The 14,307-nt window shown below is 31.1% G+C and overlaps 1 long non-coding RNA gene across 1 annotated transcript in view; it reads right to left on the reverse strand.

Moving 5' to 3' along the window:
- The window catches only part of LOC143055429 (uncharacterized), a 55,635-nt gene that overhangs the window by 19,712 nt on the left and 21,616 nt on the right, over positions 1–14,307 (reverse strand). The window contains exon 2 of the long non-coding RNA XR_012972038.1: positions 1,249–1,302. This is a non-coding gene — a long non-coding RNA (uncharacterized LOC143055429). The remainder of the gene's footprint in view (positions 1–1,248; positions 1,303–14,307) is intronic.

Below are 14,307 nucleotides of genomic sequence, written 5' to 3' on the forward strand. Positions count from 1 at the left end.
AAAACATGTTTACTAATATCTGATACTTTTAACATTCTTCTCAACCTACATGTATGTTGTTTGCCGTGGAAAACTTTTTCCATTTCTTACTTTCACATTCTGTTAGGTGTAGGTAAGCGAAATAAAATTACCGATTGATTATGAAATTGGTTTAGTCAAGGATTTGTATACTAAGACTATACAAATCCTTGGTTTAGTCTAAGGGTTTGATAAAACACATTTATCTATTTTCTATTTACTATGGGTTTTATTTTTTTATTAATATTTTTGCTTGTTATCTTCACCCTCTTTCATGAGGTTAAGATTCGATACGAAATTATAGAGCTTATGTTAATTTCATTCAGGTTTTTATTTGGTTGATATTTCCTTACAGTGTTTTTTATTAACCATGGGTGTTTAAAAGTAAACCTTAATGTAAATGGTCATATGTAATGTTAATAACATTAACGGTACCAATTTTTCTGCACCACATGCGCATTTCGACAAATAATGTCTCTTCAGTGATGCTCGTGGCCAAAATATGTAAAATCAAAAGCTTATATAAAAGATGTAGAGCTATAATCCAAAAGTTCAAAAAAGTATAGCCAAATCCGTGAAAGGAATTTAAATTATACGTAATCATCAGTTACTTTGTCAGAAAATACAAAAATAAAAACTATCTTCGAAAGCCGACACGACTTCCCCTCTCGTAGCGGAATATTTGTCTTACAGAATAAAATGATGTCTGTGTCACAGAATTTAATGAACAAACATTAGTGATTCTAATTTGAAAATCGTGAAGATATTGGTAACATACAGTCTGTAAAAAAATCTATAGACTGAGTTCAATATATAAATATTATATGATTTAACATATTGTTTTATATATTTGATACATATTCAAAATTTCAGACTATGCATGTACAAAAATGACGATAGTCATGTTTCTCTATACGAAATATATACTGTTAATGCTAAACAGAAAGAACTGTCTGGTATACTGTTAATACAAGTCTTATCATATAGTAATTACGATTCTTGTTTTAAATAATCCTAAAAGAAAATTTTATTGTTTTCACTTTTAAATGTGTCCCATGATATTTTTAAAATGTATATTCACAAAAATTAAAGCATTCGATACCTAGAGAAGGACGTTTTGTTCGTGTACAATCACTTAATTCAATCAGGCGATTAAGTTATACAAAATTAGACGTCTTCAAAACCAAAACGAAACGCAGTATTTTCTACATATATAATTTGTCAACTTACCCATGATAATTTTACTCAAAGTCCGTATGATATTACTTTAAATTTCCTTCCAACCTGTAGAATAAAATAGCACTAGGATAAGCTGAACATTCCTCTCATACAAACAAGTGTCTGAAAATTTGATTCAAATCTTTAATAATAAGTCACTTTTAATTAATGAAAGCCTATGCTGTATAGCAATAAGTACAGATCTCCGATATTATTTATACCTTTTTGGACAGTACAGAAATGAGCACTAAATAGCGATAAGTACAGATCTGCTATACGATAGGATTTATATCTGTTTGAACAGTAAACAAATAAGCACCTGATCTAGATATTGTCAACAATGATCCATCAATAATCGATCATACATTATTTGTTACAAAGTTCCTTTTCTGTCCAGTCAGCACTTATAGTAATTACAACATGCAAAGGGATGCTAAGTTATTTAAACTTTCATTGTCTTTATTCATATTATTCTTTTTGTTATCTTTTATAACTTTGGAATAATAAAATAAATGCACATTCTCTTAAATACAACAACTATTTTGAGAAAATACAGTTAATTTAAAAGATGGAAACATAAATGTCGAGTTATATTGAATAGTATGTCTATTAGTTAAAAGTGATTTAAATTGTTTTTGACCATGAAGGCATTATGAAGGCGGTAATACGTTTGCTTGTGTAGGAAGAGTACGACAAGCTGTAGTTCCGTCCTTTTAACGTTTGATATACGAAGCATAAAAAATTATTATACTTTAAGAATGACAAATATCGGGAAAAAACGTACGATCAATTAAATATAAAAAAAAACAACTTTCATGGACAGACAAAGTCAAAGAGATGGATAAAATTAGTATAAGGCGTTAAACTTTACAAGATATAATCTAATGTTGTTGGTTCAAAATGCGCGAGTGTACCTGTTTAAACTGCATCAGCATTGTTAATGGAGAAATTGGTTTCTTAACAGACGAAAATCCTGTTATATGTCTTTTGTGTTTTCCTATCATCTGTCTTATCTGTTCGGACAGTTTGTTAAGTCGCCTACGTATAAGCTTATTAACAAAACAATACCGGCTTCATATGGGTCCAAATAATAAATGAAATAATCAGACGAATTTACTTAAAAAGACTCAACAACAAAAAGTTCATTCGGAAATAGTTTAGGATAATCTTCATTAACTGGTTTGTAATTCCCTCGTGTCAGAAAAGAGTACGGAATGTTTATAGTTTAATGCACGATTTCCTATTGAATTCATTATATCAAAGCTTATAGGAAATTTGTTGCAGTCCTTTAATTTCTTCTTTCAGTAGTCCTTTGATGTTTTAACTTTATACAATTTTTTCTATGATGTAAAATAATAATATGTTCACCGACTGCGTTATTATGGTATACGTCTATCAAAGTTGTGAAACTAGGTGAAAATATACCAAAACATCTCGAAATCAACGTCATCCAGAGAGAGCAACAGATTCTACCACTGCATCGAGTGTAATACGATATTTATCCACTCGAGACAGTAAAATTTTCAAATTTAAAACGCGAGGTTCGCCGAGAGTTTTAAATATTTAAAATTTAACTGTCGAGAGTAGATAAATATCGTATTACACGAGATTTGGTGGCGTAATCTGTCTCTCTAATGAATTTCAAACAATATGCAGGCAAACTTATTCTTTCTTCACGAATGATCTGCAAAAAGATGTGTTCTTTCTATGTGACGTCATCAGGCATGGTTGCCTTTTTTTCATGCCGTCACATTAGGAAATTCAGAAGAAAGCAAGAAAATTCGACGTCATAATCAGATTTTAACCAATGATGAACTGAGATCAAACGAACCACACGTTGATTAATTTTTTTTTATACAATGGGCGCAGGAAGGGATAAGTTCACGAAGAATAAGGGAAATATATATAACGTAAAATGTCAATTTTTAACGGGTTTCTCTACCTACAAGGTAAGGGATTGCTTTGGTTTTAATATACAAAAAACGGAGTTGGCGACCATATGATTATTTCGTATCATCAATATAGTTTAGAAAGATCTATGAGGGTAAAAAATTAAAAAGTATGTTTTTAAAGTAAAATCCTGAATGTTTTCGTCGATTTCATGTTCTTCCTATACAAATATTCGCCAGTTTTGAAAGAATGCAATCAGTAATATTTTAGAAAATCAAAAGAGAAAAAAGAATTGCATATCCGATTTTGGGATATAATTCAACGAGCCCAAGTAATATACAAAATTATACTAAAATCTGCCACATAGCCCGTGTACATAAAAAGTGATGAGATGCAATGTTTAGCGCGTTTAGGGTCTGTCAAAAATAAACTCCCCGTTTCCCGATACTTTGTATAAAAATAAGAGTATGTTTAGCACGACAACGCGTGCAATTGTGTTCTTTTTTGCCTGTCAGAAGTCAGTGATTTTTCAGATATAAAGAGATTGGATGTCATTCTAAATCCTCTTTTTTCATAAATTCTTAGAATTCTAGGTATTCATCATATCTCTAATCAATTATTACACTTTTGAAATGTTGCATATCTTGAATATGTAAAGACGAAAACTCTTATCTTTCCAAAAATGAGATTTTTCTAAAATTTATGTTTTTGAATCATAATGCTTTACATACTGGACTTTCATCTTTATAATAGTCATTGAGCGAAGAATTCTCATTATTATATATATATATATTTCTGCCTTGATTAAACATGAAAGAAAACAAAATTGTGTATAAATAAATAGGAAGACAAGATGATTGTTTTTTCATATTTCATACTTAGAAAGTTGATTCAGTTGCATGGCTTTTACAATTTAATATTTTCTTTTGTATGCAATGTATCTAGTCTAATGCTATTTATTATTTATTTTTACTTTCTTCAACAAAACAAGAAGATATCATTTGAGCAAGAAATTTTAATTTTGTTCCAACATGATGTTGTTCTATTTTCTTTTGATATAGAAATACTAATATATCATGTGGTAGTATTGTAATGAGACATCTAACAACAAAACCCCCGAAAATATGTAAAGCACATACGACCGCCTTCAAATATAGGGACTTAACAAAACTATGCCGTATTGTAAGCTATAAAGAGTCCCAGGATGAAAACTTTTAACAATTATAAAGACACGGCCTAGATTACGCAACAAACAACAATCTGCTGACAACCAGTCAAAAAAATATACTTCTAAAACTAAATGTTTTGTTCAATTTGAGTTGTTACTTGTTTTAGTCGTCAGCGGCGAAAGTTGCAAAGGTGAAACATGATATTCATAGATTCCGTCCACGTCATCAATAATATTTTCAAACCTTATAGATAAAGGCAATCGTAGTATACCGCTGTTCAATAGTTATAGAAATTACTTTATGGTCAAGAGATAAGATATTGGACAATCTTTTGAATATAAGAAGATTTTATATCAGAATATATTCCCTTATAATTCCTAGTTATCGGTAATTGATGGTCATAGTATTTTTGCGGTTCACAATTTATAAAATCTTAGAATGATGTTGTAATTATCATCAGTAATTTTGTTAAACCTCAATAGAATATTACAAATTTTGGACAGAATTTTCTTGAAGATTAATAGCAGACTTTAAAATTTGAATGTCTTTGTCAAACCTTTATAGGGTCAAGAGACCTGAGCAAAATCCAAACCTATTAACAATGATTTAATATGCTAAGAAGATCATGCTTGGCATATTATTTAATCTACGCAATGCATCACAAGGTTTATGTTAGTGCTTAAAGAAACTTGTAAGAGAGCTTTAGCGCTATAAAAGCAGGTAATCCACCATTTTCTATATTTGAAAATGCCTGTACCAAGTCAGAAATATGACAGTTGTTGTCCATTCGTTTGATGTGTTTTATCTTTTTGTTTAAATTATAATCCTGGTACCTTTGATAACTATTTACACCACTGGGTCGATGCCACTGCTGGTGGACGTTTCGTCCCCAAGGGTATCACCAGCCCAGTAGTCAACACTTCGGTGTTGACATGAATATCAATAATTTGGTCATTTTTATAAATTTCCTGTTTATAAAAGTTTGAATTTTTCGAAAAACTAAGGATTTTCTTATCCCAGGCATAGATTACCTTAGCCGTATTTGGCACAACTTTTTGGAATTTTGGATCCTCAATGCTCTTCAACTTTGTACTTGTTTGGCTATATAAATATTTTGATATGAGCGTCACTGATGAGTCTTATGTAGACGAAACGCGCGTCTGGCTTACTAAATTATAATCCTGGTACCTTTGATAACTATTTACACCACTGGGTCGATGCCACTGCTGGTGGACGTTTCGTCCCCAAGGGTATCACCAGCCCAGTAGTCAACACTTCGGTGTTGACATGAATATCAATAATTTGGTCATTTTTATAAATTTCCTGTTTACAAAAGTTTGAATTTTTCGAAAAACTAAGGATTTTCTTATCCCAGGCATAGATTACCTTAGCCGTATTTGGCACAACTTTTTGGAATTTTGGATCCTCAATGCTCTTCAACTTTGTACTTGTTTGGCTATATAAATATTTTGATATGAGCGTCACTGATGAGTCTTATGTAGACGAAACGCGCGTCTGGCGTACTTAATTATAATCCTGGTACCTTTGATAACTATTTGTTTGCTGTTGCCATTTGATTAGGGACTTTCCGTTTTGAATGTTCCTCGGAGATCAGTATTTTTGTGATTTTCTTTTTTGTAAGTGCAAGTACAAATAAAATATGGTCCTCGTTTAGATGTATTTGGTACAACTTTTTTGGAGTTTTGGATCATCAATGCTTTTCAACTTTGTACTTGTTTGGCTTTCTTTACTACTGTGAAAGTACTTTAATTCGTGGGTATCAATTTTCGTGGTTTGATCAATATTAACATGTTCGTGGGTTTTTAAATTCGTGGATTTTAGTTTTCTAATAAAAAAAATAATTGAAAAACTAAAGCCTTTAGAAACGAAGGTTACAAATAGTCTTGATTGAAGGAAATTGCAAAGTAAACATTGACCCGTGTAAATCGTAGTGATAACACTAATTAACCCATGATAAAGTGATCAACAGATTAAAGACCATCAAAGGTGTTAATTAGGCCATAAATATGTCACCTAAAGAAAACAGTAACATAAACAAATGCTTTAAACGTACCTTGAATTGTCAAATAATTCTTATCAAAATCAAGCCCAGCATGAAATTATTATTTCCCATATGTACGAGAACTATGAGGATATAAAATGAACACTTTATCATACTGGCATATCAATACCGGAAATCTGACTTTCGTCGATCAAAAATATCTTTTATGAGAATAAAAAGATTAACAGTTGTACAGTTTAGGTTATTAAAGATTAAATGGGTATAATCCTGCATACGGTTGTAGTTCTGTGACTGCTAATAAAGTATTCTCAGATTTGGCGTTATTCAATATTTCTCTAGATCATATCAATAGTCAAACCTACCGATGGGGATCTTTCCATGACTTGATTTGGACAATGGTTGTTTTATTTCGTTGGACACTTAAATTCGTGGATAAAGTCATCCACGAAAACCACGAAAATTGGTACCCCACGAATAAAAGTACTTTCACAGTATTTTGATCTGAGCGTCACTAATGAGTCTAATGTAGTCGAAACACGCGTCTGACGTATTAAATTATAAGCCTGGTACCTTTAATAACTGTTACCATGTCTAAATGTTCTATTATATTTTTAACTTGTGTATGTCTCTGTCCTGAATGTTATTGCATTTATGTGTACTGCAGTCCTGTCATGTAATGTTGTCATTTGGCTGTTATATTTAACATTGCCATAATAGCGCGAGGTTTGGTTAGCCACAAAACTAGGTTCACTCCACCATTTTTCTAAAAATGTCCTGTACCAAGTCAGGAAATTGGCAGTTGTTATCTTATAGTTCGTTTCTGTGTATGTTACATTGTAGTCTGTTTTTTGTTACACTTCTGTTTCTGTTGTTTTCCTCGAAGTCTTTAATTGATGTGTTTCCCTTAGTTTTAGTTTGTTACCTGGATTTGTTTTCTCTCAATCAATTTATGACTTTTGAACAGTGGTGTTCTACTGTTGTCTTTATTTCTCGGCTGACTACATCACTTTGAGTATTGAGTAATACAAGCGAATTCAAGTTTAAAGTCTAATTGAATGGATACCGTAGTGCAGAACTATGTTATAATAAGAAATTAATTATTTTTTGATAAATTCCCTCATTTACATGATAGAATCTGTAATGAGTTCTATTGTTTTTTAAACAAAATGAGGGATAATATCAATTCATGAAGATTTTCAGTTAGTTAACAAAACTCCTAGATTCTCAGAGATTTAAAATAAAGGCAGATATTTAACAAATTCACTGTAACATATACACGGCGTTGTTACATATATATATATATATATATATATATATATATATATATATATATATATATATATATATATATATATATATATATATATATATATATATAAGATCAATCGATTCTCATAAGTGAATAGATATGGCGTTCATGATAGAAACGTACATTAGTATATTATCTTCGTGAACACAGACTATTAAAATAATAGTAAATTAAATGTTAATCTATCAAGTGTTCCATTAGCTAATTATTTTTCTATGATAACATAAAAATTAAAGCAAGAAATTTACTTAAAATTGTCGCTATATGTGAATAAAATGATAGTTTGTATTTTGCACAGAGGATATGAAACTCATTAATAACTTAAAATGTCACCTGCGAAGTGTTAAAACAACAATAGCAAGTTAAATATATTACGTCATTCCGGTAATCAGACAAATCCCTAAGCTTAATGTACATGTGGTTCCATATTTCCATATTTAATATTTTATGGTTGTACTAGTTCGTTCTTGTTACGTCAGAATTAGCATATCTTGTCTGTGGTTGACGCAGTTGTCTTATCACGTAATCTTCTGAAATGAAGACGATCAAATTGACAAATCTCTTTATTTGCAATAAAACCAAACTAGATCATTCATGAAATTGTTTATCAGCTTTGTCTTTCCACTATCAATTTATCACTGAATATTGTAATTGAGGCGTATACAATCATTTCCATTGTTGGCTTACCCTTTCAACAAGGGAAACAAAACATATGGTTTTACGCTTAAAATGATCTATAAAATAAGAAATAATACGAATTTTGAGCGGTCAGAATTGATAAATATGACAATGAGTAAAATCACCCCCAATTAATCAAGTACTGATTGTTGTTTACTAAATTTCTAGTATTCGTATGTAAGACGATATATCATAAGTTGTATTTGGGTTTATATTGTAAATGTTTGGTCATTTGGGAATTTTGGGGTTGATTGCAGATCCTATTTGGACAGTCTTTGTATCGATCTGGCAAATTCAACTCTTTTCAACTTATTTTTATAGTTTGTTCTTTTATTGTACTGTTACACCACAGTGCCAGGTTAGAGTAGGGTTTGTAGCACCTTTTACCTAGTCAAACCTCGCCACATTATTTACGTGCCTCTTCCAAGTCAAGAGCCTGTTATTCAGTGGTTGTCGTTTGTTGCTGTAACTCATGTTATTTTTGTTTTTCGTTCATTATTTTGTACAAAATCAAGCCCGTAAGTTTTTTCGTTTAAATTGTTTTACGTTTGTCATTCTGTGGTCTTTTAAAACTAACAATGCGGTATGTTTTTTAACTTATGGTTGATGGACATAAACGCCTTTTAAAAAACTGTTTCTAGTTATCTGCGTAGGAATTTAATTAAAAATATTATTAATAAAAACAGCTATATATATTTAATTACAGAGTTTGAAGTATCATTTCATTGCTATCCATCACTATGTCGTCATGGTTTACTTTTGACAAGTAAGACATTCCATCAATAGAAGAACAAAGGTCTTATTTTATTTTTACTAAAAATAAATAAAAAGATATCATTTAAGAAAAATATGTAAATTAGTTACTATTACTGATACTACCAACTATTTTTAAACAAGTACATACTCTACATTGGTTATTTTTAAACAAGTACATACCTCTACATTGGTTATTTTTATTTCTTTTAAATACAAAGATAACAAAGAAAAACAGTGATTGCTGCTGGTTAATTGAAATATTTTTGTTTGACTGAATGTTAATTATATATTATATTCAATTGTTCACTGTTATCTTACATTTCACAAAGCATTGCCCTCAATCTTTATCACCATTTCCTGATTAATCAAACAAAATGTTATTGTAAAAAGCTTTATGTTTGCTTTACCTACCAGTAAATACCACGACTGATTATTTGTAGATACCAATGTTTTCGCCATCCATTCCTTCTTAGTTATTTTTTTATATTCATTTTTTCATGCGTATTATTTTGTGGCATTGAACGCCGCAGATAAAGCCCCAAACAACATCGTTTTTGTGTGTAAAACTCATTACATTAACTGCTTGATAAACGAATTAGGTATTGACAATTCACTTGGAAACTTAACAAATACCCTCACGACACTTACCAAAGAGGAAATCCTGGATAATCATAGGTCTGTTCTGTGTTCCTTTGGAATTCAACCAAAGATGAAGAACTGGATTTTCCATTACTGTATTGGATACCTAAACTACATAAGTGTCCTTACAAACAACGGTATATTGCTGGGTCTTCCAAGTGCTCCACAAAACCTCTTTCTAAATCATTAACATCCATTTTATCAGCAATCAAAGACGGGCTTCAAAGTTATTGTGAAACTGCCTATTCTAGAGGGGGCGTGAATCAGATGTGGATACTTAAAAATTCCAAAGATCTTTTAGAGTACATACAATCTAACTCTCTTTCATCTTGTAACAGTATTAAAACATTTGACTTTTCTACTCTTTACACTAGTATTCCACATTCCAAACTAAAAGACAAATTTAAAGAGTTGGTATTGCTTTGCTTTATAAAAAAAATGGCCAACGTAGATACAAGTATCTTGTCTTAGGGAGGGATAAATCCTACTTTGTAAAGGACCACTCTGAATCAAACAGAAAATTCTCTGAAACTGATATTATCAAGATGTTTGATTTCTTGATTGACAACATATTTCTTACGTTCGGGGGACGTGTTTTTCAGCGGACTGTCGGCATTCCAATGGGAACAAACTGTGCCCCTGTACTTGCCGACTTGTTTCTTTATTATCATGAGGCTGACTTCATGCAGGAACTTCTTAGGAAGAAAGATAACAAGTTAGCAATATCCTTTAACTCTACTTTCCGCTATATAGATGATGTTCTTTCACTAAATAATTCAAAATTTGGTGACTATGTGGAACGCATATATCCCATCGAGCTAGAGATAAAGGATACCACAGATACAGTTAAGTCGGCCTCATATCTTGACTTACATCTATAAATTGACAATGAGGGTCGGTTGAAAACAAAACTTTACGACAAAAGAGATGATTTCAGCTTTCCAATTGTGAACTTTCCATTTCTAAGTAGCAACATTCCAGCAGCACTAGCATACGGGATATATATCTCCCAATTGATACGATATTCCCGTGCTTGCATTTCCTATCATGATTTTCTTGATAGAGGGTTGCTGCTCACAAGGAAGCTATTAAACCAAGAGTTCCAAATGGTGAAGTTGAAATCATCCCTTCGTGAATTTTACGGACGCCATCACGAGTTGGTTGACCGTTATGGAATAACCGTTTCACAAATGATATCGGATATGTTCCTTACGTCGTAACTACAATCCCCTTCCCTTTTCATGAATGTGACCTACCGAATTAGACTATTTACCGGATTTGTTATCACATAAGCAACACGACGGGTGTCACATGTGGAGCAGGAACTGCTTACCCTTCCGGAGCACCTGAGATCACCCCTTGTTTTTTTGGGGGGGTCGTGTTGTTTATTCTTTAGTTTTCTATGTTGTGTCATGTGTGCTGTTTTTGTTTGTCTTTTTCATTTTTAGCCATGGCGTTGTCAGTTTGTTTTAGATTTATGAGTTTGACTGTCCCTTTGGTATCTTTCGTCCCTCTTTTATAGAAATTATGATATTCTTTCTTTATCGACTTAAATAACCCGAGCACTTAAACAATATTTCACGCCTTTCACATGTATATGGCCCGTCCTAAGGCTGTATTTATTTCATATAGGAAACGGTATTAAGTAACTAGAATAGGTTACTTTTTGTTATAAACACGAAATCAAGAACTATTTTCGACAATACGCTCTACGATCTACGTTTCCGATCCTTAATTTTTCAGTTAATTTTGAACTTGAAGGAAAATTGTGAACATGTCAATTTAACCCTTAATACAATTTAAAGCTATCGGTATTTAGACCTTTCAGACATACTCTTTAATCAATAAACTGTTTAGATTCTTGGTTATCTAGTTTGATTATGGATTTCTTAACGTCAAGTGGCAAATATTTCATACATGTTCAGCACGACCGGTTAATAAGAGATTGGTTGTTTGGAACCGTATAGTGACTCAAGATAGTTTTACGTATACCACATATTTCCTATTATACATATATATATATATATAAGTCAACAGTAGTTCTAAACTCATTCATCAACATGTAGTATATAAAGGTATTGGACTATACCATTTTAACATTTTGATTTGACGACCATCTGATTCCTTATACCAATTGTTTAAAAAATATTTAAATCTGTATCATTGAAACTTTACATGTTAACTATCTCATCGTGTAAATATTGTTGTTTATAACTTTTTATAATCATCTTTTAAACAACGAAAATGTAAACATTTCTATGTAATGCAATAATGGTTTATCGTTGGTCATAAGTCATAATGGATAAATATAATTATTCCACACGAACAGTTCGAGATCAACAATGTGATAGACTAGATTATTGCTGCTGATCCCAGAACTTAGTAATTTTGCTCTTGTTTATCTATTTTATATCATTCTTCCATTGACGATAATAATTAACATACAATAACCACAAAAGAATTTATTGGGCTCTTGTTTATTTATTTTCTGTTAATAAACAATTATTCTCTATTAGTTGTTATAATGAATTACAGTAAACAAATTATTGTTTGCACTCCTTGATGAAAAACTTGTTTTGACTGGCATAAAACTGGTAAAATCGTGAATGTGTAGTAGTGTGGCTTTAACATCTCTTTAATTTGGGGAAGTGTTATACACTGTAGCAGTTTTCCCATGTTATCATGTTATCTAGTGCATTCTTGTAAGAAAAAGTATTAGTAATAATTGTATTTTGTTTTGCAACCATATCAACAGGAAAATATTGGTACTATTATTTATTAAATTTATTATGCTCTTGCACATTTTGATAGGACTCAGCATAATGATTGTCAAGATACTAAGGAGATATATAGGTAATGAAAACGGATATCATGTATATGGACCAGCCAAGTTTTGAAGTATAATAACACCAAGAAAAAAAGCAAATAGACATCCTTTAGGTTAGATCATTTGCTGACATTTAATTTAAGCATTCAAATAGTATACACATATCATTCTGGCAAGGATATGGTATTAATTACACGTAATTGTTATAATCAAAACGAAAAATTAAACAAAATTAAATTGCTTTATTTTGTTCCGATTTTAAAGATTCTTAGTGACAATCTCATGTTCTTCGATAAACACTCATTTGATGATTTCTCTTTTTCATTAAAAGCTATTTTCCATTGAACCGTTTTGGTAAATGTTTTTAACGACGTGAAACTCATTACAGTAAGGAAAAGAAAAACTTCTTATTTAGAGTTAGTCAAATAATTGAATGGTTCATTTTCCGGTAATTTGAGTTAGCCTACAGAATCATTTCACTTGCTTTATTATTTTTATCAGTGAGTTGAAACAAAGTTCCCTGTCAATAGAAACCCTTCGGTCTCTTCTTTAGTGTTAGTTGTCCTCTGCTTTTTGTTTGAATTGATTGTTTAGTTGTTTTCGAATCAGCTGCTTTCGACAAATTACTGGAACTATATGACCTAAATGGTAAAAGTGAATGTATATAGAACATATTCAGAAACAAATAATAATTCCGGAATTATTAAGGACTTATCTTCAATTTAGTCGTAAATCCCTGAAAATATACGACACATTGTACTATTTCTTGATAAATTTATTGTATATTGGATTAAAAATTCATTAAAGATTCTCACTTTTTTTCTCTATGGCCCTTATATTGTATGATTTCTGTTAATATACTAAACCACTTTGGTAAGAGAACAAGATGGTGTTTTCCTATAATAGAATAGCTTTTTGGTAAAAGCATATAACTTCAAAATAATTTTGTTACAATGTACTTAATTTAACTACAAGTTACAAAATACAATGTTTGGCAAAAACAAGTGTACCATGTGGGTTTTAACCTATAATATTATATTTATATATTATATCTTTGTGATCATTGTGGTCTTCCCTATTGAATGGTTGCAAGTTATTGGTTGAGCCATACTAAAGTTGATGCTTGATGTCCCAATTTCCCCCATTGACAATATTTATGATTTCCGAGAGTCTCTTATTCGAGTCATCATCCATTTTTGACCCCATTGAAATTGACCAACTGAACATTTTTCCAATTGTTGTCTGCTGCTTTATATTTGACAAATATGTTTACTATAACGACTAATGAGTAATATATCGAATATACGAGGCATGAGTAGAGAATATTGACCCCCTGATAGGACATGCTAATCATTAAGGTCTTTATGATCATCTGTTTTGAACATATTAAATCTCTTTTCGACCTAACTGAAATAAATTATTAAATAATAACCGCAAGCAAATTCCATTATTTAGATTGTCTCAATCGGTCATGGATTCCGAGGTTATCCCGTAAAAAGGTTTTTAGTGTTTTGAGGAGAAATTCTGTACGGTGTCGTTAATTGTATTTGATTAACTTATATATCATCAATGGTTGATACAAAACTTGAACATTATATGTCGCAACATATTGAAGAACAGCTTGGTTGAAAAAATAATGCTGATAATTGAGCACCACTAAATAAAGTCTTCCATATAGAATAAGAAAGCCATCAATTGACTGTCCCTTTGGTATCTTTCGTCCCTCTTTTACAATGAATGCTGTGTATCTCATCTTTAATTTATATCTTTCTAGCAACAA

Source organism: Mytilus galloprovincialis, chromosome 1 (genome assembly GCF_965363235.1).
Source record: "Mytilus galloprovincialis chromosome 1, xbMytGall1.hap1.1, whole genome shotgun sequence".
NCBI lineage: Eukaryota > Metazoa > Mollusca > Bivalvia > Mytilida > Mytilidae > Mytilus > Mytilus galloprovincialis.